General features: G+C 45.2%; 1 protein-coding gene and 1 long non-coding RNA gene across 9 annotated transcripts in view; both read left to right on the top strand.

Moving 5' to 3' along the window:
• The first annotated feature begins 2,605 nt into the window (after nt 1–2,605).
• On the top strand, nt 2,606–6,389 carry LOC142764788 (uncharacterized). 2 transcript variants are annotated; one of them, XR_012883885.1, is made up of 3 exons: nt 2,606–2,725; nt 3,163–3,322; nt 6,084–6,389. It is a non-coding gene; the product is annotated as an uncharacterized LOC142764788 (long non-coding RNA). The 2 variants fall into 2 exon arrangements; XR_012883884.1 differs by having other exon boundaries at nt 3,163–6,389.
• Nucleotides 6,390–6,608: 219 nt separating this feature from the next.
• LOC119167612 (AB hydrolase superfamily protein YfhM) overlaps nt 6,609–25,655 on the top strand; it is a 58,568-nt gene continuing 39,521 nt past the window's right edge. For 2 of the 7 annotated variants that reach the window (XR_012884152.1, XM_075866035.1), the window contains exon 1: nt 6,609–6,809. The gene's annotated coding sequence lies outside the window, so the exon portion shown is untranslated. The remainder of the gene's footprint in view (nt 6,810–25,655) is intronic. The other 5 variants (XM_037419116.2, XM_075866034.1, XR_012884151.1 and 2 more) reach the window with 4 other exon arrangements.

Raw genomic sequence — 25,655 nt, 5'->3', positions numbered from 1 at the left:
AGAGAACGCCGGAGCACGTGTCATCTGCTCGGGTGTTTTTTACAAACTGCCACATTTAGTGGCCACGTGATCAAGTAGAGGAGGTGACATTTAACATACCCTGAAACGAGTTTGCAAACCTCGCCAGCTATCGCTCGTGTCTCTCAACTCACTACATTCCCCCTGTAGTGTTTCTAGAACGAATATGAATAGCACCGGCAGTGACTAATGTTACCGGCTGGAAAGTAAAGCCCCAAAAAGGGGGCCATCTTAGAACTTCTGTTGAAGAAACAGTGCACGATGTAAAGCAGAAGTGGAGAAAAGATAGTAGTAGGTCAGGACGTCTGACATCAAGCCACAGCGACTTCTGACATTATGCCCATCAAGGTGCTGCCTCACAAAGACTGGTGTGCAGCTGCGGCCTCCTATAGCAATGTTTCAAAAATACAGGCAGATCTTCAGAAACACTGAAAGTAAACGGTTTATTGGAACAGAAGCTGCTCTAAAGTGGAATTTTGATGCTTTCGTTTTTCTTTCCTGTTTTTGTTTAGTGTGCTTTAAGCTCCGGCAGAGGCATTATAGAGTGATGCATATTAGAGTAATTTGAGTGTCAGAGAGACGGTATGTTGTAAACGAAATGTCGTAAAATGCGCGTATTTGGTTGCTTTGCACGAGGCGAAATATTGTAACATATACTGTAACAGTATAATGAAGGCTAGGCATTGCACGTGAGTTAGCCTTGTTTTATTGTGAATTTGCATCTCCCCTTAGCATGATATTCAAGGGTATGTCTCTGCGAAACCACTGATACAGTGTCTTCATGACAAGAAATTACATAAATTTTTAATCTTATACGACAATTTGTAGAGCAAAAAACTAAGCTTGTGCTATTCTAAAACAATTTTGGAAATTTCACTTAAGGCAAATGCAATAAATTGAATCAAGTTTGTCTTGATGCTTTAAATTTAGAAGGAGCAATCTGATAGAGTGAGCAGCGCTCGTTTAGCTAACTACTAGCCAAAAATTTGCTAGTCAACTGCTGCACTTCTTGAATTAACACAGGTGGTGTAGCCAAATAGAAGAGACGCATAGATAACAATTTGAAAAAAAAACAGTTCACTGGCAATAGCATAATTATGGGATGGTAGAATATCGGTAGTCAACACATGGTATGAATGCTGTATAGCAATGTTTATTTTGCCTCAGGAGGGAATTCTGTACGCAAAGATAGAAAGCAAGTCTATAAATATTTGTTTTTGTTTGGATAAACAGTTTTTTTTCTCTGGAAATATTTGAACAGTTCCAAAATTAACCTGAAAATAAAACTCTGCTCTTTAGTGATTGTATGTACTCCGACTTTACACAACAAAATATAACAAATCTACACAGACATTTCGCCTCCTATGTGAGTGGCATCCTCAGTGTGCACTGGCACAAAATGTGTGGAGGTGACCGAATTCACTGATTGTCTCGTATGTGTCTACTCATCCGGATCGAGGCCGTGATTGTTGTTGCACGCTTGCTGGTCACGACGGTTTAACCACGGCTCGAAAAGTTTACTCTTCCCTCTCTTGTTTTCCCGAGCCAGCGTCATCGAATTACGAGAGTCGAAGGCATGCCCCATTTTCAAGCAATGTTTGATGAGTTTTGTCTGAGAATGCGTGGTTTTTGTGATGTCCCCTTTGTGTTGATTAAAACTCGTTGACATTTTCCTGCCAGTTTTGCCAATATAAGTGATGTCGCAGCCACCGCACAGGAACTTGTAAACAACCTGTTTTGGTCATTTGCAGATGTGCTGCCTTTGGGTTTAGAGAGCACGTTTACCAAGGTACAATGAGGCTTGAAAATTGTTTTGATTTCCAGTGGACGAAGTGCTATTCGAACAGAGCCTGAAAAACCTTCAAAGTAAGGTACAGAAACCATGAGTTCTGTGTTTTCTCATGGCACACTCCTTGTTCATTTTTGCATGTGTTTCTGGGTGTCGTTGATAAACCTGCTCAGATAAAGGCTTCTTTAGAATTCACCAACCATGTTTTACATCTATATGACTGCAAGTGCTCATCAGTGATGTATGCGACACCACATGCAGGAGTCGAATAGGCAGGAAGCGACCAACAGGGCTCAAAGAGGACAAAATGGACGTCGCAAAAGCCACCCATGCCACGCATTACAAGACTAAACTCGTCGAACGCAGCCCGACGACGCGACTTCCCTTCGACTTCAGTAATGAGAACGCTAGCTCGCGAACAAAAGTGGGGCACGAGAAATCTTCTCGAGTCGTGTTTCATTAGTGTGACAACTTGGCGCTCGACAACAACCGCGGCCGCATACTAAGCGCCAAACGAGACTTGCAGCAAACTGTGTAACCTCCGCTCATTTGGTGTCAGGGCATACTGAGGATTCCAGCTGCATATTTGGCAAAATGTCTATGTAGTTTTTGCTATATTTTGCTGTGTTAGGTATAAGTCTATATTTTTATTCAAGAACTGAGCTCTCTTTTGTTACAATTTCACATCGGCTCCTTAGTTATAACTCTGCTGCATACTGTGGTGTACCAAAAAATATGCTGATAAAATATGCTAATTTTATGTTGATGTTTTTCATGACAATTTTTTGTTTTGTTTTAGGTACATATGCACGTGCCGAAGGAAGAAAATGAGCAGCAGAAATTTATTTTACTTTGCCACCAAAGCAGCTGAGGTGGAGTGACAAAAAGGAATACTACGCTAGGAGTGCCATCTGTTTGGTAAGCACCATAACGTGTGGCAACTACTGACAATTTTCTTTGTGTATCATTTAAAATAACTAACTCAACGAACATTGCCACCCTGAAAATAACTAGGTAGACTGACTATGCTGGAGCTGAAGAACCTAAATAAGACCGTATATAAGCTCGAAATGTTGATTCTTTGGCGTCATTAATGAGTAAGAAGCCAATCATTCAGCTCAATAAAGGTTCGAAAATTTCATCTCTGCACTATTTAAGTTTCCTAACCACTGTTTTTTCACCACTGAATTGTTACATAGCTTTCTGTAAGTCCTCGCACAGCTTTCAAACGATGTTGCAGACAGATTTTGTCAGCCAATTCTTTGCATTTTTCTAGAGAAGTGTTCCTATTTAATTATTTTGCTTGCTTTACAAGCTACTAGTATGGGTCTAATAACTTCCTCTTCATAATGCAGGCCCTCATTGCCAACAATTGCCTCGCATCATGGATGGTTCCATGGTCGTCACAGCCATCACCCTGAAATTGCTGTTTGCGATCCCTCTTGGACGTACCCTGGCTTGGCGAGCTTGTTAACTCAAGTCTAACCACATTGGCGAAGTCTCCAGCAAAGACTGGTAACTACAACATGGTGCTCAGTTTGCATTTGTGAACTCCACTGGGCATGTGAACTGTTGTGGCGGTATGGCTGTTAGTTGCTTCACTGATGGTGATGCAGGTTGGTGTGCATTTGTCACTCTACTCTAAAAGATTGCATTTCTGTGCCTGCTGCTGTTCTTGGGCCCACAAGTATGATTGTATGTGTATCCTTAGTTGACATTTATGGTGTTATATCTTTGTAAGAAATAGGGTATTCCGTCATATTACTCGTTGTGAATACCTTCGAAAAGTCAACTTCCTTCCTAACAACTTCCGCCAACAAGTGAGAGTACTTTGCCACTTTTCCAAAGATGCGCATAACCACTCGCTACAAAGTATTATCTTTGAAGCTGTATTCACTGCAAATCCAAAAAAGTTAAAATGCTAAAATTAGTGGCACACACAACGCAAGAAATGCATAAATAAAAATACTAGACAGTTATTCAGAGCAGTGCATAACAATCTAAAGATAACTTGAGCTCACCTCTAGATACAAGTTATTAAAATCTGGACTGAATGAAGAAGAATAATTGTGTCAATGCAGTTTATTCATCCAATGGACAAAAGGACAATACCTTGGTAATGAACTGAACAGAAAATAGATGCATGCTTTTGTGTATTCGTTTCGTGATCAATATTTCTCGCTTTGTTGTGGCTGGGAGGTCCTTGTTTTGCCCGAATCACACTGAGCAGCTGCTCCACTGATCGTATTTCGCTTTTTCTGACCGGGTGTTGGCTACCTTAACTTTCAAAGGCGTATTTTTTATGTAATCAATCAGCCACATTTAATGAGCCGCTTTTCCCTGAATGCGTGTCAGGCAGTAATCATTAAGTTCAGTTGCTTTCTAACTGATAAGCTTCTTTTGATGTGCGACATGTTTTGCTACACAGATATTGGCAGGTTTTTCTGTTTTGGTGAAAACAAGTTCTTGTTTTGAACCTTTTGGGCTCCGTCAAAACAAGCTTTACCTGAGTGGGATGCGCCAGTTTTTCAACGCTGTTATATTGTCTCTGTTCATGAAATCGTGATATAGACAGTCAACAGCAGTGGCCATCATCACTGTATACAATGCATGCATCACTGTTGGAAAATTACCGACAAGGCAATGACTGTCTATGGTATTCGTGTCCTTCTATGTATTCAACACAGTAGTTTCACCAATGTTTTCTTCCTTGCCTATTCACTTTCCCACTGCTATTGTAAATACAATAGCTAAAAGCTTTTTCCGTCAAACCTTTGCTAATATTGCATAAACAAGCTGTGTTTTCATTTTGCAACTGTATTTCTTTAATACGACCCAGCAGTTGACATAATATGAAAGAAACTTGCAACGTGCCTTGTTCATATTTATTACTGAATGCTTAAAATGTGTTTTGTAACACTCCCATTCATTTCTTGCTCTGTGACAACGAAAAGTAAGCAAGAAGTAAGTAATCTTCGTAACTAAATGTCTTCTTTTTTCTTTCATTTGGCATTCAGGCTCTTCGGCATGTTTTTTCCTGCCTAAGCTGTGTGACTGCATGTCCTCGTGGTTGTTGCAATTCTGCACATGAAAATACTGCACCCTCAACACATGCTCACTAATTGTAGTCATTGCTTACACAAAGCAAAACCACATAGTTTGATGCTCTAAAAACTGCAGTATGTATATCACATGTGTTGGAAGCTTTGGGATTTGAAAAGTGTGTTTTTGGTCTTACGGACATGCACAAGTGTGTTTTGACGTTTTTATAGATTGGCTGTTCCAACGCCACTTGTTTATGCATGTACGAAGGTGTTGATAAAGTGCTAGTAGCAAACAGTTTTTGTGCATAGATAACGTTGCAATTTTTCACACCATACCAGAGCTTTTTTTTAGCCAAAAGCTTCGGGGTGGTTTTCGCAACAAGTGAACATGCCTCTTATTAATAACGCACGTATCTCCTGCGCACGTCGCATAAAAGTCAACACGTCATACAGCAATGTTGACATTACGTTGCTGGTATGCTGCCACCACGTTGCTGCTGTGTTGATAGTACGTTGTTATGTTGCGAAAAGATTGCCGTGAAGTTGAAAATGTGACCCTGAACGATGCCATATTGTCAGGAATGTTACAAGCAACGTTATCATGTGATAAAAAAGGATGTTAAGCGCTTTTAGACAACGTTGCTGACTGACATCTGGGTGCTGTCATTCAACGGTGGCATAACATTTTGCGTTACTTGGGTAGGTAGCAGCTAGTGAATCTGTCTGTTCATGAATTAGACAAAATTACAATTTCTACGCTATTACATTGAGCGCGATGCTTGTTCGGTTATTCAGATGAGTTTGCGGCAGGCTGTTTCAAACATTGGCGACCTATTCTTGGTGGCCTACTGGCTGCGGCCACTGCATTTCCGAGGGAGGTGGAAGTGCTTTTGGCCGGTGTGCTCAAACTTGGGTGCACGTTAAAGAACCCCAGGTGGTCGAAATTTCCGGAGCCCTCTACTACAGCGTCTCTTATAATTATATGGTGGTTTGAGGACGTTAAACCACACATATCAATCATTACTGTTGGTTGGCTAACACCACTGCTACACTTGAATTGCTATAGATGTAAAGTATTAGTTTGTGACGTACCTCTTACTGAACGTGTAACTTAATACCAATTCTATGACAGTGGAAATCTACAAAGGCAGAAGAACGCTTACTCCTCCACCTTTACACCAAAACACTGCTGTGCCCGGCAGTTTTCGAATATCTTGATCCTGCTTGTACAGGAAAATGCCCGCACTGTGCGGAGAAGTCCTGTGACATCTTCCACATGGCGTGGGCATGCCAGTCGAGTCCGCACCTCTCCCCAAAACCAAACCCCACCCGGGAAGACTGAGCGGCAGCCCTGCGATGCTGTTCGACCTGGCGAGCCAGAAAGCCCTGGTCCACTGAGCTCGACTTGCGTTGGATGCCAATGGACTCGTGTAACGAGGAGCCCACCTAGCGTGTGTGAGGGATGGCCCGCACCGGGCCATCTTCCTCCTACTCCCTGTGTATATATAAATAATAAAGTTTTTATCTCTCTGTCGCAACGTCGTTGTTTCGTGTTTTAGTTCGTTTCATCAGCGTCGTGAAGCCCAGACGCAGCTCTGCTAAACATCTGTGCCGACTGTCTTGGAAGCGCGTAATTGTTCATTCTAGCAGCTGCGTAAAAATAGGCTAACATTTTCAGCAAAGAAGTGGAAAAACGAATGCATAAAACATTTCAAAGAGCAATTCTTTACAGTCGAAGTCCACAATTCCCCATCTTTTTTCATTGTCTGCTTGTGGGCACCTGAACTGCTACTTAAAATTTATTCCTACGCGCAATATTTACTGCAAACGCCAGTCCCATATGTTCCATTACGTGACTTGCCGAAAAAAATTCCTGTTTTTCACGTACCTTGGCCTCACTGTTTAGGATTACGCTGTATCACTTTTTCCCAATCCCGGAACCAAAGAGCGTTCTTTTGGTGAGTACTACTGTTCTTTGTACCACCAAGGTGGTGACAGCGTTCTTATTAAGGAGTCATGTCTAGACCGCACTTCTGGTGCGAAGGCTGTCGTTTGTTCAAGTCTTCTTTATTAATTTTTTGTTATAGTTGCTGGCAATTGCTCTAATCTTCAAAGTGTCCTCGTTTTCATCATTCATTTGTGAAGATGATCATTTGTAGACGCAGTTTGACGATGTGAACAAAAATAGGTGTCAGAATGTTCAAACTATCTTTCAGTACGTCGCTCATAGAATAATCATTTGACGCGCAAGATTCTTCAGCAGAGTTCTCATGGTAGAGGTTTTGCATGCGTAGTGCATAGAAAATTAGCATTATGAACTGGCACACGCTCAGTCAATGCAGCCCAGGCGTTCTGTACCAGTAGCTAAGCGATTCCTCGGCGCGATCATCAGCTGCTCTGTAACCCAGCCATGTGCAACTTCGTGCGAGCTGCGCTATATTTATTGTTTTTTTCTCTCTATTCGTACAAAGTGGTTTCATGCGACAGAGTCCCAAATACTAGCACGTGCATTAGTTGGTAATTATCCGGTACCTGCTTTTTCCGATGACCGTGAGGTCTTTCAATATTTCTCTTGCTCAGTACAAATTAACACGCCTTTCTAGACACCCAATCACGTAAGCGATACCTCGTCGGTTCCACTGGAATGATATATTCTCAATTATTGAGCTCTTGTGTCTGCTTTCATAAGTACAACTGACAACTTTCGCCGATAAATGAAGTCCATAGCTGCAGGGGCCTATTCAGCGTATACCTTCAAAAATGCGTGAATTGTCACAGTGATCAACATCTGCTGTGGGACGGACAATACACAATGAATGCTGTTATTTGCAGGGTGATTCTGAGAAAATCCTGAAGCGTAACTCGTATTAGGATGGCAGGCACATGGAATGCACCTGTGCTGCTATGTGCCTGCTCTGTGCCTCCTGTGTGCTGCTACTTTAGAGATTTGTATTTGTAGTGTGACTTAATTTGTCTCTATGTATTCATTTTTGGTAGGTATATGCACAGACGCATGTGTGAAGACGAGCAAGTTTGTCATTCATAGTTATGGTAGTCATTTCTTTTTCTTTATGTGGAACGAGAGACACGTAGTGAAAGGCGGGTTATTGCGTAAGTTCTGAGTTTGGGCTTTTAGGGTAGGAAAGTTTCGAAAGAGAGCGTCCTGACAATAACGCAGCTTCGCATGTACTTTCTTTATTGTCAGATGCATAGTGAAAGGTCGTACTTCTAATGGTAAATTCAGGATAACTGATATTGTGATGTTTGGTTACACCACCTCAACATCAGTATGCATCAGCGAGCGCACACCGAAAATCAGTATTTTTATCTCGAAATCTGTAGCACCATGTATAAAGTTTCAATTTTTTGGACGTGCATCAAGTTTTATATGAGCTTGCACTACTCGCAATATTAATAATCACAACTCGTGACAAACATGAAAAGCGGGGCTTTGCGACTTATAAAAACGGATTCCAAGTAAAGCATGCAAGTGTATATACAGCGATATGGGGGTCGTTACCGCAATATTGAAGTCTTGTGCTTTAAAAAAAGTAACAATCACTGCATAGAACTAATCACACTGACCGTTGTCACACTTCTTGCGCGTTCTGCGTGCAAAGAAAAAGACGGAAGAAACGGTAAACTTAACAAATTTCATGCGGCGTTTGTGAGACGAGATAGGTCACTTACTGCAAGCAGTAACGAATTCCACGTTGAAAAACTTAGGCATGTATGAATGACGCCCGCACTCACCCTTGTGCTTACATTTAGGCACAGGCGAGCCCGGGCATTGAGCTAATCAACTTTATTTGATCCAAATTTCCACCTCGTAGTCTCTCAACATCATATCGTGATTTTGCGACACTACACTCGAGTTACTATTATTGTCAGTTTGGGCTTGTCTCACGTTTACTTCTTAGCCCCTTTATTCCCTCATTGCATTAGACCTGAAGCTTTAATTGTCGAGCGATAGGTGTTATTTTGTGCATGCTAATTTCGTGTGTCCTTTTTGCTTGTAGAGTGCGCCGCAGCTTTCGAGCTACGTGCCGTTATTTTTGTAACATAGCCCCGCCGCGGTGGTCTAGGGGCTAAGGTACTCGGCTGCTGACCCGCAGGTCACGGGATCAAATTCCGGCTGCGGCGGCTGCATTTCCGATGGAGGCGGAAATGTTGAAATGTTGTAGGCCAGTGTGCTCAGCTTTGGGTGCACGTTAAAGAACCCAGGTGGTCGAAATTCCCAGAGCCCTCCTCTACGGTGTCTTTCATATTCATATGGTGGTTTTGGGACGTTCAACCCCACATATTCATGAATATTATTGTAACATAACAGTGCGTTGCTACTGCATTCATTCATTTCCCTTCGTAGCTAAACGTTGTACAATAAACAATCTACAACCTCTGTGAAGACACATTTCACTTCCATGTTTTACCGATTACTATTACAGAGAGAGCAGCCACATTTCCTGGAGTGTTTATTTTTCTTTATTTCTGTTTACTTGTAAAGTGATGAAGGCGCTCGAAAAACTAGATAAAGAAGCGTTTTGTGTGTGTGTGTGTGTGTGTGTGTGTGTGTGTGTGTGTGTGTGTGTGTGTGTGTGTGTGTGTGTGTGTGTGTGTGTGTGTGTGTGTGTGTGTGTGTGTGTGTGTGTGTGTGAGAGAGAGAGAGAGAGAGAGAGAGAGCACGTGCTCAAATGTCTATGCTATATGTGGCGTCGCGCGCGTTATTTTGGTCACGTGGTCGTTACGTGGACGAAGGGAACAGTAGAATACTTCAAGGTCAAACTGTCTATTTGTCTGTTCTTTTGACCATGGAACGGAAACTCATATACAGGCAGCAATCTACACCATACAATTATATGACGCACATAGCGTCGGTCGTCGAAAAAGTGATTATCATCGGGACGCTCCGTTTTTTATTCATCAAGCGTCAAACTTTCCAGCCTTATCGCTCGAGGTCACGCAATCTGAGGAACAAATTTGAGTGCTCGCGTCTCCCACCAAACCTCGACAAACTTGTGGAGAGCGACCGTGAAGCTTCTGAAACACTTAGGCGAGATCTACGCCGAGCATTGCTGACAGTCTCTGTGGGTAAAAACCAAGTGCAGCGAAGCTGAAGCAAAAAACGCGCGTGGCAATTCCACCATCAGTACGCTTGAACAAGGAAAGAAAGAAGACTTATCTACGTTAGAACGCGCTTGAATGGCTATATATGTAGTTTTGTTGGCGCTACGTCAAGCCAGATATGACGTAGACAGATACGACAACGCAGGCCTTTAAAGTGCGCCACCGTTATAACACTCAACTTTGTCAAGTTTGTAGCCTTCTACATCGCATAGCATTTTACTATAGATAAGTGGGACTTCTTTTTTCTGCACCACGCGGTACTCCACTTGATACTCGCAAAAGCTTCAGTACGATGCTTGCATTTTTTCATGGCCTTCTGCGATTGTTCACCACTGCTAACTTTGGCAATTTCTCTTTCGATTGATTGAAATGTACAGTCGCGGCCACTGTAAGAGGGAACACGGAGCGGGTGACCGCGCTCCGCGGAGCGCCACGACGGGCGCCGTGCGAACTATTGCGGCGCAAGCGCAATAAGCGCCACAGGCGGAGTTAGCTGCGCGTCGTCAGCTACGGTGCCTCCCACTTCGCCTCGAAACCAGGATTGCGCGCGCGCTTTGGAATACACAAACCCTGTAGCAATGGCGCGTCAATAGATACTATTATAAAGCAGTTATGAAAGCGCTCAGGCATGCTGTACGCCTAAATAATAACTGCGCCTTTTACCTCTAAAAGTTCCGTTTGATCACAGAGGGTGGGTTTCATAACTGGCATGCTAAGGAAGTAAAAAAAATCACACGACAAACAAGAGATACTGATAAATCTGTGCTTCAGATTTATTATATATACGATGAAGCCAAGACTACGGCTGCAAATGAAGCTTAGATGGTGATCTCCTTCCTTTCGGAGACAATCGAGGCAGCAGGGTGCAATGTCCGAACTAATGACGAAGGCGAATTTTAATACCTGGTTGCATCTCCCCCGGAGGCAATCGCGGCAGCCATCCTACGTGGCAGGGAACTGTATAACGAATCCACAAGGGTGGCATCCAGCTTAAGGCGTTCCCATTCAGCGTGGACTGCTCTCCAAAGGCTGTCCTTTGACATTCCATGGAGGACTTGGATGCGAGTGCCGCTTTCATTTGGCCCCAAATATTTTCAATAATATTGAAGTCGGGTGACTGGGGCGGCCACTCGAAAACGGCGATGTTGAGCTGGCGTAGTAGGGCTTCAACTTTCTTCGAAGTGTGCACAGGCGAACGGTCGTGTTGGAATACAGGACCAGCCCCGGAGAAGTGCACCTTTGCAAGTACGCGATGGGCCACTGTGGTCAAGATTTCGCAGTACTTGTTCGCTGTGAACTTACCATCGATTCTCACAAGAGGTCCGAGACCGTGTTTTGTGATCACGCCCCAAACACCTATAGTTGACCTTCCGCTTTTCGAGACTCTTTGTAAGAACTTTGGCTGGTACCTGCATAAAGGAAAAAAAGAAAAGAACATTTGGGTGTCTAGACTACCGATTGTGAACGCATAAAATAAGGAAACGTACAGATAGCTGAAGCCGTTACGAACTTGTCCAAGCTATGTTTAAACGTGCAAAGTTTGAAATGCCTTTACGATTAACTGCAGTCTCACAAGTCGTCACTGCGTTCTTCTAAACAATTTGGGTGCACGTTAATGATTCCTAGGTGGTCAAAATTATTCTGGAGCGCCTCCCCCCCCCCTACGACGCGTCGCATTGCCTGAGTAGCGTTGGCCGTTAAAGCTTATAATCAATAAGAGAGAGCGAGAGAGATAAAGATGCAAGGAAAGGCAGGGAGGTTAACCAGACGCACATCCGGTTTGCTACCCTGCACTGGGGAAGGGATAAAGGGGAGAAAAGAGGTTGCAGAGAGATGAGAAGGTACACACAATCACGAGCACACTCGGGGAGCACACACAGTTTACACGCGGTCGCTCAGGTTTGTTGACTTTAGGTAAATTAGCAGTGCTTTAGTTGCTTTCTGCGCAACTGAGGCAGATGCCCAAGGTCCTAGTATCTTCTGCACACAAAATGTTCCGGGCTCAAGTTGATTCAAAACCATCCGGAGCTGGCATCGCTGTGTGTCGTAGCAAGCGCAGCTGCACAGGACGTGTTCGATGGTCTCTTCAACTCCGCAGTAGTCGCATGTAGGAGTGTCTGCCTTACCAATGCGGAAGGAGTACACCTTTGTAAATGCAACACCCAACCAAAGGCGACATAACAGTGTCGCATCGGAGCGGGAAAGTTGTGATGGTAGTTTTAGCTTGAGCGAAAGATTTAGTTAATAAAATTGACACCTTTGGAAGCTGGTAGACGACCAGAACATGCGTGTGAGATCTCGAGCCAGCAGGTAAAGTTGTCTTGCTGCATCATTCCTTGATAGAGGAATAGGGACTACACGGGTTCCTTTATGGGCTGAGCGGGCTGCATCATCGGCTAATTGATTTCCGGTAATACCGATATGTCAAGGCAGCCATTGATATATAATATCATGCCCTCGTGCTAGAGCTTCATGATGGCAATGTCTTATTTCTTGTACCAATTGGTCCTGACTCCTCCTACGTATGGCAGACTGCAAACTCTGAAGCACTGTCTTCGAATCACAGAATATGACTCATTTTCCTGGACGTTCTTGAACTAGATATTGTAAAGCAGCCCTTATAGCAGCAAGCTATGATGCCGTAGATGTAATCATATGCGACAACTTAAACTTGATTGTCATTGCTGCAGCCGGAAATACAGTGGCACCTGATGAGCTGCTGGACGAGACGGACCCATCAGTGTATATCTGCGTTCGGTCTAAGTACAACTCATGTAATATTAGCAGTGTTGCTTGCTTCAATGCTACCCTGGAGTAATTGCTTTTCTTTTTAATTCCCGGAATTTCTAGACGTACTTGCGGCTGGTCGAGGCACCACAAAGAACATGCCATTCTCGCAGCTGGCGTATATCCAGATGGAATGCTGTTTAGGTGCTTGGCTATGACGTCTGAAAACGTAGCACGTGGTTTTCTGGAGGGTAGAAGAGCCAAGTGGTGGTCGGGGGCACGGCTAACATGTCGAATGTGCGCTCTCAGGCAATCCACAACTCTATATGTCCTGACCGGATGGTCTTTGGCAAGCATGATTGTGGCATAAGTAGAAGCGCAACGGGGCAGTCCTAGGCAGAAACGCAGTGCCTGACCCTGCAAACTCTCCAACGACTGAGTATTGGATTTGCAAGTGTTAGTCAGTACCGGCAAGCTGTAGTGCAATAGACCCAGAAATAGGGCCCTGTACAGCTGTAGCATGGAGGCCACAGAAGTTCCCGATGCTTTCTCGCACATTAATTTCATTATATGCACAATAGATAGCAGTCTCTTCTTCAAATACACACAATGCGGGCTCCACGAAAGACTTCTGTCGATTATTATGCCCAGAAAACGATGCGTCCGTGCATATTTGACACTCTGTCTATTGATGTAAACAGGGTATGGCGTCATTGGTTTGCGTGCAAACGCCATCTACGCGCACTTCACAGTTGATATAGTTAGGCCTTGTTTCTGAAGGTAGGCTGTTGTGAGGGTTGCTGCCCGCTGTATTCATGCACGCACCTGAGGGCGAGTAACTGCAGCACTCCAGAGGCAAATATCATCGGCGTATATGGATAGGCACACCGCCTTTGGCAGAACCTTCACCAGACCAATGAGGGCAACATTGAACAATGTGGGGCTTAAAACACCTCCCTGAGGTACTCTGCAGTAGGTGTAGTGTTCAGCAGTTGTACCCTCATATGTTTGCACAAAGAAACACCTGCCAGTTATATAATATTTTATCCAATGAAACATTCGTCCACCAATGCCCATTGCTGCGAGAGAAGTGAGGATGGCATCGTGAGCTACATTATCATATGCACCCTTCACGTCAAGAAAGAGTGCCACTGATATGCGCTTGCGACTTTTTTCTTGTTGTACAAATGTCGATAAGTCAAGCACACAGTCGATGGAGGAGCGGCCCCGACGAAAGCCTGCCATGCAAGAAGGGTATTTGGTGTATCGTTCCAAGTACCACTCGAGACGAAATAGAACCATTCTTTCGATCACTTTTCCGAGGCAGCTTGCGAGGGCAATAGGGTGATACGCTGTCAAGTCCAACGGTGATTTTTCCGATTTCAAAAGTGGTATTAATCGACTTATTTTCCATTCTCGGGGAACACTGCCGCTGAGCCAGGAGTTGTTGAAGCATGTTAAAAGTTATTTTCTGGCTTTTTGTCCAATGTGTCCCAACGCACTATAAGTAATACCATCAGGACCTGGCGATGACATGCACTTAGAAGCGACTAAAGCACCTTCCAGTTCTTCCATGGTGAATGGAATGTCCATTTTTGGTAATCGCGTCTCAGGAACGATCACGGCGTCGATGCTCTCGTTCATAATATTCCCGGCAACTCTCGTGCAAAATTCTTCAGCCACCTCGAGTTCTGTTTTTCCATGATAGAGTGCCAAAGCTTTAAAAGGGTGCCGTTGTTGCGGAGAGGAGCGAAGACCACGAACTGTTCTCCAGATATATGAAAGCGGTTTATGAGGGTCTAGAGATTCGCAGAATGTTTTGCAGTGTTCACTCTCCAGCTTGTAAACGCGTCGTTGAATCTTTTTCTGGAGCCGCCTTGCTTCCCTCAGATCGTAAATTGATTTTGTGCGTCTGTATCGTCGTTCAGCACGCCTTCGTATAGCTCGTAATCTTTCCAGTTCGATGTCAAACTGTGTTATTTTAGACGAAAATGGTAATTTACATTTGGACACTTGCATAGCTTCCGCTATGGTATTTTCCAGGCTGCAGGCGAGGCCTTCTTCGCAAGCGTCCTCAACACGCGATGTAAACATCGACCAGTCAGTGCCAATTACAACACCGGAAGAGAAATTTTTTATGATACCATTGATCGTCACGTAGGTGGGTATGTGATCACTCCCATGAGTCTCAATATCGCAAAACCATTTAACTTTGTGAGAGAAGCACCGTGACACCAATGTCAGGTCAAGGCAACTGCCATACGTGAGACCCCGCAGATACGTGGGGGTACCATCGTTCATGATGGAAAGGTCGTAATCGGAAGCGAATGTAACAATGTTCCGGCCCCTGGCATTCATCCTAGTGCTCCCCCAAAGCATGTGATGGGCGTTGAAGTCACCGGTGATGATCCAAGGGCCATCGGTCCTCATTAAGATGTCTTTTATTCTGTCGCAGTCAAATCGCGATGACGGAGATATATATCCACCAATAAGCGTGAACGAAACTGCATTCTTCTTTACACGAAGACACACGTACTGATTGTCGTCATTTGAGCTTATTGGGTGCGAAAGATAAGTCAAGTCTGTGCGAATGTAAACAATTACTTTACTTCGTTCTTCGCAAGCAGCTGAACAAAAAGCTTCATAACCGGACAATCTATAAGACGTTGATATGTTTGGTTCACATATGACAAGTATAGGGAATTGATTGGCCCGGATAAATTGGCGAAAGTCCGAGATACAGGACTTCATGCCTCTGGCATTCAACTGAAAAATCGACGCACTTTTAACTTCAGTGCGGAAGATGAGATTTTGTTGAGCCATTGTGCTTATACGAAGTTAGCAAGAACTGGATTCAGTGCATCCAGTATTTGCAGTGCACTCTTATCAGACGGAGATTGTATGCTGCTCAGTAGCGTGGGAATCGTGGCAATTAATGATTGCACGATTGCAGTCACTTGCCTGTCTTGGTTAGAAAGATCTCGAACCGGGATCGCGGACTGGCCGTCATGAAACTCCTTCGGTTCGCTTGAAGCTGCTTCCCTTTGAAGTGCAGGCCACTAGGTCACAGTTAGAATATGCTGACTGGCTTTGTCCTTTACAGCCTTTCCCACGGCATGTTGTCTGGGAGGCAAGGGAGGTGGTACTGATGAGGGATCTGGCAAACGTGTCAAGGAGATAGCGGGCGTCCTTGAAGACCGACGTCGACGGGAACGACGCCTTTTGACTTTAGCTGCGGCTTCTCGATGAGATGAGTGATCGCGCACCATCTCCTTCAAAATGGCAATTTCCTTTTGAATCCGCGGGCAGTCCTTCGATGTGGCTTCATGGGATCCATTGCAATTAGAGCATTTTTTGACAGTTGCGACGCACTTATCCGCTTCATGGGGCTCGGCGCAGCGGTGGCATACCACTGAATTCTCACAGACGCTGCTCACATGTCCAAGTTTCATGCATTTACGGCACTGAAGAGGCTTTGGAATGAAAGGCCGCACAGCATGCCTGAAGTACCCCACCTTCACATAAGAGGGGAGTGATGTGCTCTTAAACGCAATCTTCACACAGCGAGACTTGCCTAGCTGGGTGACATCAACAATTGCAGTATCAGTTGTTGACTTGACAAGAAATTGTAAGCCATTATTGTAAATAGCCACATCTATGACGTAGATCACGCCGGTTACTACAACACATCCCAAGGGACATGAGAGCGCACCTAGTTGCCGTCCAAGTCAGTTACACTGCGCAGAACGCCCAACGCACTTGCGTGCAAAACGTCCACAGCCAGTATATTCTTTCTGGCGTTCACTCTTATGTCCGTGATCTCATTTGGCACGAGCGTTTCCAGAGACCTCAACACAGACTGTCTGTTAAGGCGTTTCATGCTGACGGTAGGAAGTGCAGGCAGAAACAGGATGGTATAAGCGTTCGTTTTTGGCGCTTCACTTACAGTTTGAATAGTTGAGGATGAGGATGTCCTCATGTTCCTCCTCTTCGCTTTGCGGCTCAGCACAGGTTGGAAACCGTCATCTGAAAAGTCCTCAATGCTGAGATAGTAAGCATGAGTATCTTCACTGTCGCTGTCACTCGCTTGTCCCATCCGCTTCCTGGAGGCGGCCGCCGCTGACGCCACTGGTGCCGGCAGGCGCCCGGGGTGGTCTACATCCATCCCCTCCAAGAGAGCCGCGAAAACTGATCAACAGACCTAAATTACAACTGAAGTACGCCGGAGTTAGCAGAAGTAGCTCCTATTCAAAACACGCTTCTTCGTCCTCATAATCAATAATCATCATGAAAACGGAAGAATCCGGGAGTCTCGAGATGTGTGCATGCAAACGGAATGACACACCCATCTAAACGTATTCACAGTACAAAATTGGAAGTCCATGCTGGAAGGACATTTTTTTCTTAGGAAAAGCACGTTTCCAAAAACACATTCTCGTGTAGCTTACCGGGTGCTGTCAGGGCGCCAAATACGGGCTTGCTGGTCGCACGATGTAGTGAACGTGCACTCGTCTGTGAAGACGACTTGCTTCCACTCCTCAGTTGAACGTTGCGCATGCGGTCGAGAAAACTGCAGCCGTTTTTCTTTGTTCTGAGCGTGAAGAAGAGGCTTTTGGGCTGCAATCCTGCTCTTCAGACCCGCTTCTCGGAGGCGTCGCTTGACCGTTGTCACGAATGCTCTCAAGTCGAGGGTATTTTTGATTTGCTGAGCAGAGAGACCTGGCTTCACGGCTGCCGCCGCAACGATCCCAGCATCCTCTTGTTCAGTCGTAACTCGAGACCTCGGCTTCCGCGGAGCATCCTTGATCCGGCGGCAAGATTTAAATGTTCTTACGATCCTGTTGACTGTCTTGAGCGTTCTTCCCGTCGCTTCGGCGATTTTTCGCTGCGACCTGCCCTTGAAATAGAGCTCGACGATTTCCCAGCGCTCACTCTCAGGTACTATGGCCATGCCGGAAGGTATTGCTTTGACGAAATGCCACACTAAGAACACATGCAGCTCCTTTTAAACTCATAACGAGCAGAGTTTTATCAAAAGTGGGCGTAAATTTCGTCGTCTAAATGCGCTGTTTGACATGCAAAGCATCTAAGGCACACTCTGTTAATCTTATGCCACGTGCTCTATTTCCTTTTGTAACCAAGTGAAATTTCAGCGACCAACTTCATTTTGCGACAAAGACGAACGTCTGAAATTCGAAGCCGAATACTGGGTGTAGCATGAACGGCGCGCCGAGATAACACAGTTCAAATACTTTCTATCCAACTCCATAGCTACAGTATTTTGGACCAGAGCGCATGCGGCGAAGTGGGAGGCACCGTAGCAGACGACGCGCAGCCAACTCCGCCTCAGGCGCTGATTGCGCTTGCGCCGCAATACTTCGCGCGGCGCCCGCTTGGTGGCCCGAAGAGAGCGGCCACGCGTGCCGCGTTCCTTCTAACAGTGGCCGCGACTGTACAGTTTAACGTCAAAAAATCACAATATCATTATAAGAGACGCCGAAGTGGAGGGCTCCGAAAACTTAGACCACCTAAGTTCTTTAACGTGCACCTAAATCTGAGCAGGTTCGGGTATTCAACTGCTTCTCTCTGTGCTCTCTGATTTTTTCGATGAAACTTTCAGGTTTTTCTGTTTCCTCGGCTCCGCCTCTTGTGGCCATGGACGCGGGGCCTTCCGGAGGACCGCCTGGCCAGCAGTAATCTCGGCTGACCACCGCGAGGAAGAGAAGAAATTCACTCAGTGACAGTGTGGAGACAGAGCTGTACTCAGCCACCTCGGAAGATGACTTATCCGACGATGATTTCATTCTTGGCTGGAGCAACTGGGTGAAAAGAAAGATCGTCAACACAGCCTCGTACACTTCTGCGAGTACAGCGACTATGAAATCAAGGCATGAACGCTGGCCACACGTCATCGTCTTCGTGCCAGAAGAGTCTTCAAGAAACCTGTGACTGCTGAACAGACAAGCACTGTGCGCTTTTTTGTAACGTGTAGTGCCTAATGAAATTAAGGACATCAGAGTAAATACGCGAGAAATATACTCGAGAAATATACTCGCCATAGACTTATTCCTCATGAATGCGCTTAAACAACTCAAACAAGTGACTGTGCTAGGCAGCATCAATGTGCGCCCATTTACATCGACTGACAACGCATCCATAGCCGGTGGGATATACGACGTAGTAGACATTGCGATTCCCGACGCTGACTTGCCTGCCTTCATCAAACCGGCAAATGAGAGTACTGTCATCACTGTTGTTGCTATAATGGCACTTTAAACTAAATCCCGGGATTATTGTCATTCAGCATTGCCACATATGTCACACGAGCTGCCTTTCCATCATATGAGGTTTTGTTGCACGGAGTCTGTAACGAGTGAATGTCAAGCGTACACAAATCATCAGATGAACAAGTTCTTACCCACATCTTTGCCAATATTCATGCTTATTTCGCCTTAGGCCATGACTAATTGTCATTCAGCATTGCCACACATGTCACACGAGCTGCCTTTTCATCAATAGGAAATTTTGTTTCACGAAGTCGGCATCGAATGAATGTCCAGCATACACAAATCATCAGATCAACAAGTTCTTACCCGCAACTTTGCCAATTTTCTTGCTTCTTTTGCCTTAGGTCAAGTTTTTCATGGGACACGTAATGTCAATTTTTCACTGTGTTGGTACTGGACATCCTTCCCTAGTGCAAGCGCTTCTATGAGGTATCACGGTGGGCCGGTTGGCCGAAGGCCGCATTGTCGTACGCAAACACGTTCATAATGTACCGAACCTTGGCGTGACCTAAGTATCCAAGAGCACCTAGGTATCTTCGATCAGACTGGCGCGGAAAAACGACGGTGCACTCCATTTATCAATGGAATACCGACGACTGAACCAGATTAAGCCTAATGAGGTTTATCCGCTACCATGAAGATACGACGCCATGGGAGCCCATACTTTGTACTCGCACGATAGAGTTACTTTGCTGCGGCAAAGTGCGAATGCCTCAAAGCAAATGCAAAAAACGCCCTCTTTTATCACTGACGTATTGTAGGAATCCAGTGTACTGCATTTCGGCCGATCCAACACGCCTTGAGCTCCTGGAAGAATTGTGGGCACTAATCTGAGGGGACGAAAATCACACACTTGTCATTACCGTTAAGACTACGTAGCGGTTTTGTCTGCGAATTTGGGATCTTTCATCCACTGCTCTGAATGGCTCATGGCCACTGCGTCTCACTGAGATTTCAAAAAAAGAGAGAAGAAGCAGATCACACGTGATGGTAAGGAAAGCACATTGAAGATCGACGTTGAACTGAAAGAACGTGCTCGATGTGGTGCTTCATTCCAATAAAAGTACATATTTGCAATCTGTAGGACTTTATTTCTAATACGCAGAAGATCAGCTATAGTTTCTGCCCACCTGAGTAGCACCTGAACGCTTGGAAGACACTGGTTTGCTCAGTATCCGCTCCTGGCGGATCTGAAAATGCGAAGGCGTAATGTGTGACGGAAAGTGAAGATAAATGAAGAGGATAGAATTTTTTTCAACCAAATTACTTTTCCGTATTTTCGTCCTTAAAAATTAGGGGAACTTGAGGTTCTAACACGTACCAGCTCGTGCACGCTGAGTCTAAATAAAAGTGTTTCTTGAGCGATTCGGTTATATTTTTTGCGTGTCTATTCCTGATGTTGGAAAGGGGCGTCTATGCTCTGTTTCAGAAGTTCCCTTAGCACTGTGGAAGCTACGGGTCCCTCAGCCAATAAGAAGGGCACTTAGCCACTCCACGTGTATTCATTCGCGCCGTGTCGTCTACTCACTGTATTCACGGCGTCTGCTCAACGAATTGTAGTTTTATAGCTATACATTATTAGCTCAAAATGGCAGTGAAGCAATCAAACAATCAACTACACCAGGACCTTGAAGAAGCGTGAATTTGTTGCTCTGTTCAAGATCAGTAGAATCTTATGCGAGCGAATAACTTCACTTAGTGGCTGTTTCTCTCCTACGCTCTTCGTGGCTCTGGTATGTCTGTTTCTCAGTCGACGCGTTCCCTCACGTCTTCCACTTCAACGTTTCTTTTCCATCTTTCTTTATTTTCACTGAAGGAGGATCCGACCAGTGCATCCGACGCACACGAATTGCTGTGCGAGGTTGTATGTCCGATACTTGGAGGAACAGCATTCTTGGTCTGACGATGCAGTCCAATCACTGCCTCGGTGCGTTAGGGTCAGTAGGTGCGGCTAAGTAAGAAGCTTATCTCGCTAATATTGACAAAATGTGCCTGACGCTTTAGTGCCCTAGTGAGATGAAACAAATCGATGGCTAATTTCACCGTTTGTTTTTTTTGCTGTCAGAGCAGTGGGCATGTAGAAAGAGCAAGCACGGATCAAAGCGGGCAGTCTCTTCTGCATAGGTGCTGCCTTGTTGATTCGAAAACAATGTTATCGGCGGAAACCGACACAAATAAATAAAGGCCCAAGAGACATAGGCGAAGAAGAATAAACATACCATGTATAATTGTGGCGTAAAACACACCAAAAAACGCCCATTTTAGCCGACCCTATCAATTTTAAGGCATTTGTATGTGAGAATATGTTTCATGGCGGAAGCATGTGGCTTTCTTACAACGCGTAGTGTTGCTGGTTCTGAACCGAAGTGATTAAACGCAGTATAGTCGCATAAACCTTCCCTGCGAAAAAATACAGCCGATCAGAGTGCTCGCTTATTTTATATAAATGGACGTATGCAGCGTACATTATTCGACTGAGTCTTCGAATTTCATAAAGGCGCCGTTGCAGTCCGCTTCGATAACATTCATGAACACTTTAGTAAAAACTAAACAAAAATTGTTATGAATGTTAGCGCACGCTCTGTTACTATGTTTATGTAAAACGTGTGAATGTATGCCTCGAAGATTAAGAGTGGACGCCTTTTTTATAGTAGAATACTTCGCTTCAACGTACTTGTATTTATGTGTTTTTGTTTTCATCTGTCACAAAAAATCAATCATGTCTTGTGCACAACAAAAGCTTATGGAAACCATCGGTGTGTGGTAGTTATGCTATTATATAATAGCATAAAAGACATGGATTAAAACCCGGCAATATTCGCAAGTTTCGCAGAGTGTCACGCCGCCCTGCGGCCACCCGCGCAATGTTTTTAAATAGTATTGGTCGGTGGGGCGGCGGCACTCCTGGATGCATTTGCTTTGTGTTGTTAGAGTCGTCATCGCAGCCACTAAATGCCTAAATTTGAAGGCTTCAAAAGCAATCGCATATGCTACGTGCCGCAGTGTACAAACAGAGCATCGATGACAGTCAGCCTTAATTTCTTCCCAAGAGATGAAGCGAGGAAAATGAATGGATAGTGAAGTTGAGAATTGCAAATCCATCACAGCACTGATGAAAGTGTGCAGCGCGCACTTTATCAGCGCTGACTACTTCTGCAGCAACGTAGGTAAGAAAACGAGAATATCTGATTTTTGCTTGCGTCAAGCCCCAGCTCATGGTCGCCGCTACAACTCGCTTCGTGAGAAACGCATGTTTACATCTTGGGCTGCAGGCAGTATGCCATCAGTAAGTCGAGCTGCACAGTTGTAGACAGCGCACCGGGAATGAGCAGCTTAGGCCATGCCATATGCTTTCGAGATTGATTGATTGATTTGTGGGGTTTAACGTCCCAAAACCACCATTTGATTATGACAGACGCCGTAGTGGAAGACTCCGGCAATTTTGACCACCTGGGGTTCTTCAACGTACACCCAAATCTGAGTACACGGGCCTACAACATTTCCGCCTCCATCGGAAATACAGTCGCCGCAGCCAGGAATCGAACCCGCGACCTGCGGGTTAGCAGCCGAGTACCTTAGCCACTAGACCACCGCGGCGGGGCCATATGCTTTAGAGAGACGTAAGTGTTTGTGAAAGACGCACTCACCGTCTTGTGAAAGATGTCGAGTGCAAAGAGGTAACTGTTTGTGAAACCGAGAGAAAGACGTAGCTGTTTGTGTAAGACGCAGTTGGCGTCTTGTGAAAGACGCATTCTGATACTCTCTATGGGTGCCATGTCGAATCACCCAATGCGCCCGCTGTAGGCGACGAAACTTGCGAATAGGATAAGAATCGCGCAGTACAAGCGCCTTAGTTTCACAGTATCTCAGCGAATGTTGGCTCAAGTACTTAGATCAGAGCCACAATTAGCTCTGTCGTCCATATGCGTAGGTATATGACCTGAGCACCTTGACTAATTGCTCCTATACCTCTAGTTTAAATAAAGGAAGACCACGAGTAGCTTTGAATGGCGTAGCTGTTAAAAGGCACAGCACAACTATCATTGCTAGTATTCAACGGGTTAGGCTAAGGTTCTCATGTGGTTTATTTTAGATCAACTTATGCTATGTTTGGCAAGTCATATCAAGTACTTAAGTTAATCTACGAATTATGATGCTATATTAGTCTAGACGGTGTTTGTACCTCATTAACCCTCAATACAGAAGCTTCACTCAAGTATTTGCCCGTTTTGTCAATATATACTCACGAGATGATCAAAGCTTCAATGCGGCAACGCAACTTCAAAGCAGATTCGCCCTTTTTGTAAGGGATACATGCAGCTTTCATGAAGTCAGGCAAAGGCCACGGCTAAGCCGAGCCTCCAGTGAGGCGTAAAAGTGTAGCCCCTCGGTATGAGGCACCTGTCAAGGAAGAAGTTGGCATTCGGTCGCGCGGCGGGCGCAATGCGAGAACGAAAATCGCAGCATATCCATTCAGCATATGCAGTCCGTCCGTGCTTCCGTCCGCGCGTGCGTTCGTTCGAGCGTCCATGCGTCCACCCGTTTATGTTCATCCATTCGTCCATGCGTCCTTCCATGCGTCCATCCGTGCGTTTGTCCCTGCGTTCGTCCGTGTGCCCGTCCATGCTACTATCAGCGCTATCCATCCATGCGTCCGATCGTGCGTCCTTCCATGCGTCCATCCGTGCATTCGTCTGTCCATTCGTCCGGGCATCTGTCCATGCATTCGTCCGTGTGTTGTACTTACGTTCTTCTGTGCGTATGCCCATGGATCTGTACGTGCGTCTGTCCGTGAGTCCAACTGTACATCCGCCCGTCCGTCTGTCATACGTGCGACCATCTGTGCATCTGTCTATTCGTGAGTGCGCCCGTTTGAGCCTCTGTGCGTCTGTCCGTGCATCCGTGCATCCGTTCGACTGTCTATCTCTGCGTCCATCCTTACATCCATGCGTCTGTCTGTACGCGCATCTGTCTGTCTTCCCGTCCATTCATCTAGTGAACCATCCAAGTACCGCCGTCTGGCATCTTTTGATCATATATTCATTTATATGGAAGTACCGCCATTCAGTGGAGATTCCAAGGACTAAACGGGAGACAGCTACCTACTACTACAGCTGATTACTACTACTACTACTACTACTACTACTACTACTACTACTACAACTAATACTACTACTACTACCACCATATACATCGCGGACGCATGACCCACAACATAAGGAGCTTCGCCCCTAAAAATGACTTAAGACGAAGCTCTGCCGGGACTGGATCTTCCTCGTGTTATCAGGGACACAAATGGAATGTTCACTTAATGTTTGTAGGTTCCATCTATGACTAGCTTACCAGTTAAAAGCCATAATGCCCTATTGCACGTCTATATGAATCATCAGTGAGCGTCAAAGTGCCTTCCCTATAACTAGCTTACCTCTGAAACTCGCATTGCAATCTCCGGGATAGCAATGTGTGCACCTATACGATGTCCTACGTAACTGACACGTTCAAGAATACCAGCAAAAATATTCCTTGCTAAATGCCAGTTCTTGGATTATGCCGACACGTTACGCCCGGCTTAGAAAGTTACGTTGTTAAAAATTGACAAATGATGACGCGTTTCGATGCACAGACTTCGTGCATCAGCGGTAAATTATATGATTTCATTTCAAATTAAAAATAACAACATATCCAAGGGGTGAATGATGAAAAGTGGGCGAAGCTCCGGAGGGAATCATCAGTAAATCGCGAATCTTCTGTTTAATTAGCCAACTTGATCATCATTTAAAGACGTGAGAAACGCTGTGTGTGTATGCCGTGCCGCTTGTGCCTCCCGCTCTCGTACGGCACGATCTTAATAGCGGTGTCGCACAGCTTCATGGCGTTTCAACAGCAAATTAATTGTATTACAACGCTCCCCCTAGCGTACAACGTTGCACTAAATAGAACGATTGCCTTAGACCTATGAGACGCACCATATGTTACATCATTCCTAATATAACATCTTGCATGTTTCACTATCAACTACATGTGCCGTCATCTAGTTTTATAACATCTCGCATTTATTCATCAACTACAAGTACCGCTATCTAGTGAACAATCCAAGTACGCCATCTAGAGTGGGCACGAGAGCAGTAGTCTGCACAGTTCTGAGCCACTATTTCTTGACCGTGCAGGCATTTGTTGCGATTATCCTGCCGTGGTTATCAACCTACTTCGCTGGCTTGTGCATGTAGGTGCGCCACTACCGACAACGAACCTTGTCAGTTCAGCCGATCAACACATGCCGAGCTTTGACGCACCATCGCGCGTGTGCTGCCGAATGCGCTGTATTTATCTCTCTTCCCTCTCTCCTCTCTATCTTTTGTCTCCCTCATCCCCTCCCATGCACAGGGTAGCAAACCGGCGGCCTATACGCTGGTTAACCTCCCTGCCGTTCTTTTCCTCCAATTTTTCTTTTTTTTGTTGACGCACCTTGGGTGCTTTTTGAGGATCAACCAGCCCCATCGAGGACAACAGCAATCGTCACCGACAGCTTTAAGAAGCAACACCTGGACGCCACCTTCAGTGGGCACGAGAGCAGGGGTCTTTGCACAGCTCTAAGCCATGACTTCTGCACCATGCAGGCCTTCCTTGCGATTATCCTGCCTTGGTTATCAACCTGCTCAGCTGGCT

Source organism: Rhipicephalus microplus, chromosome 6, assembly GCF_043290135.1.
Source record: "Rhipicephalus microplus isolate Deutch F79 chromosome 6, USDA_Rmic, whole genome shotgun sequence".
NCBI lineage: Eukaryota > Metazoa > Arthropoda > Arachnida > Ixodida > Ixodidae > Rhipicephalus > Rhipicephalus microplus.
Note: the sequence above shows the minus strand (reverse complement) of the source record. Positions and strands in the feature narration are given on the sequence as shown.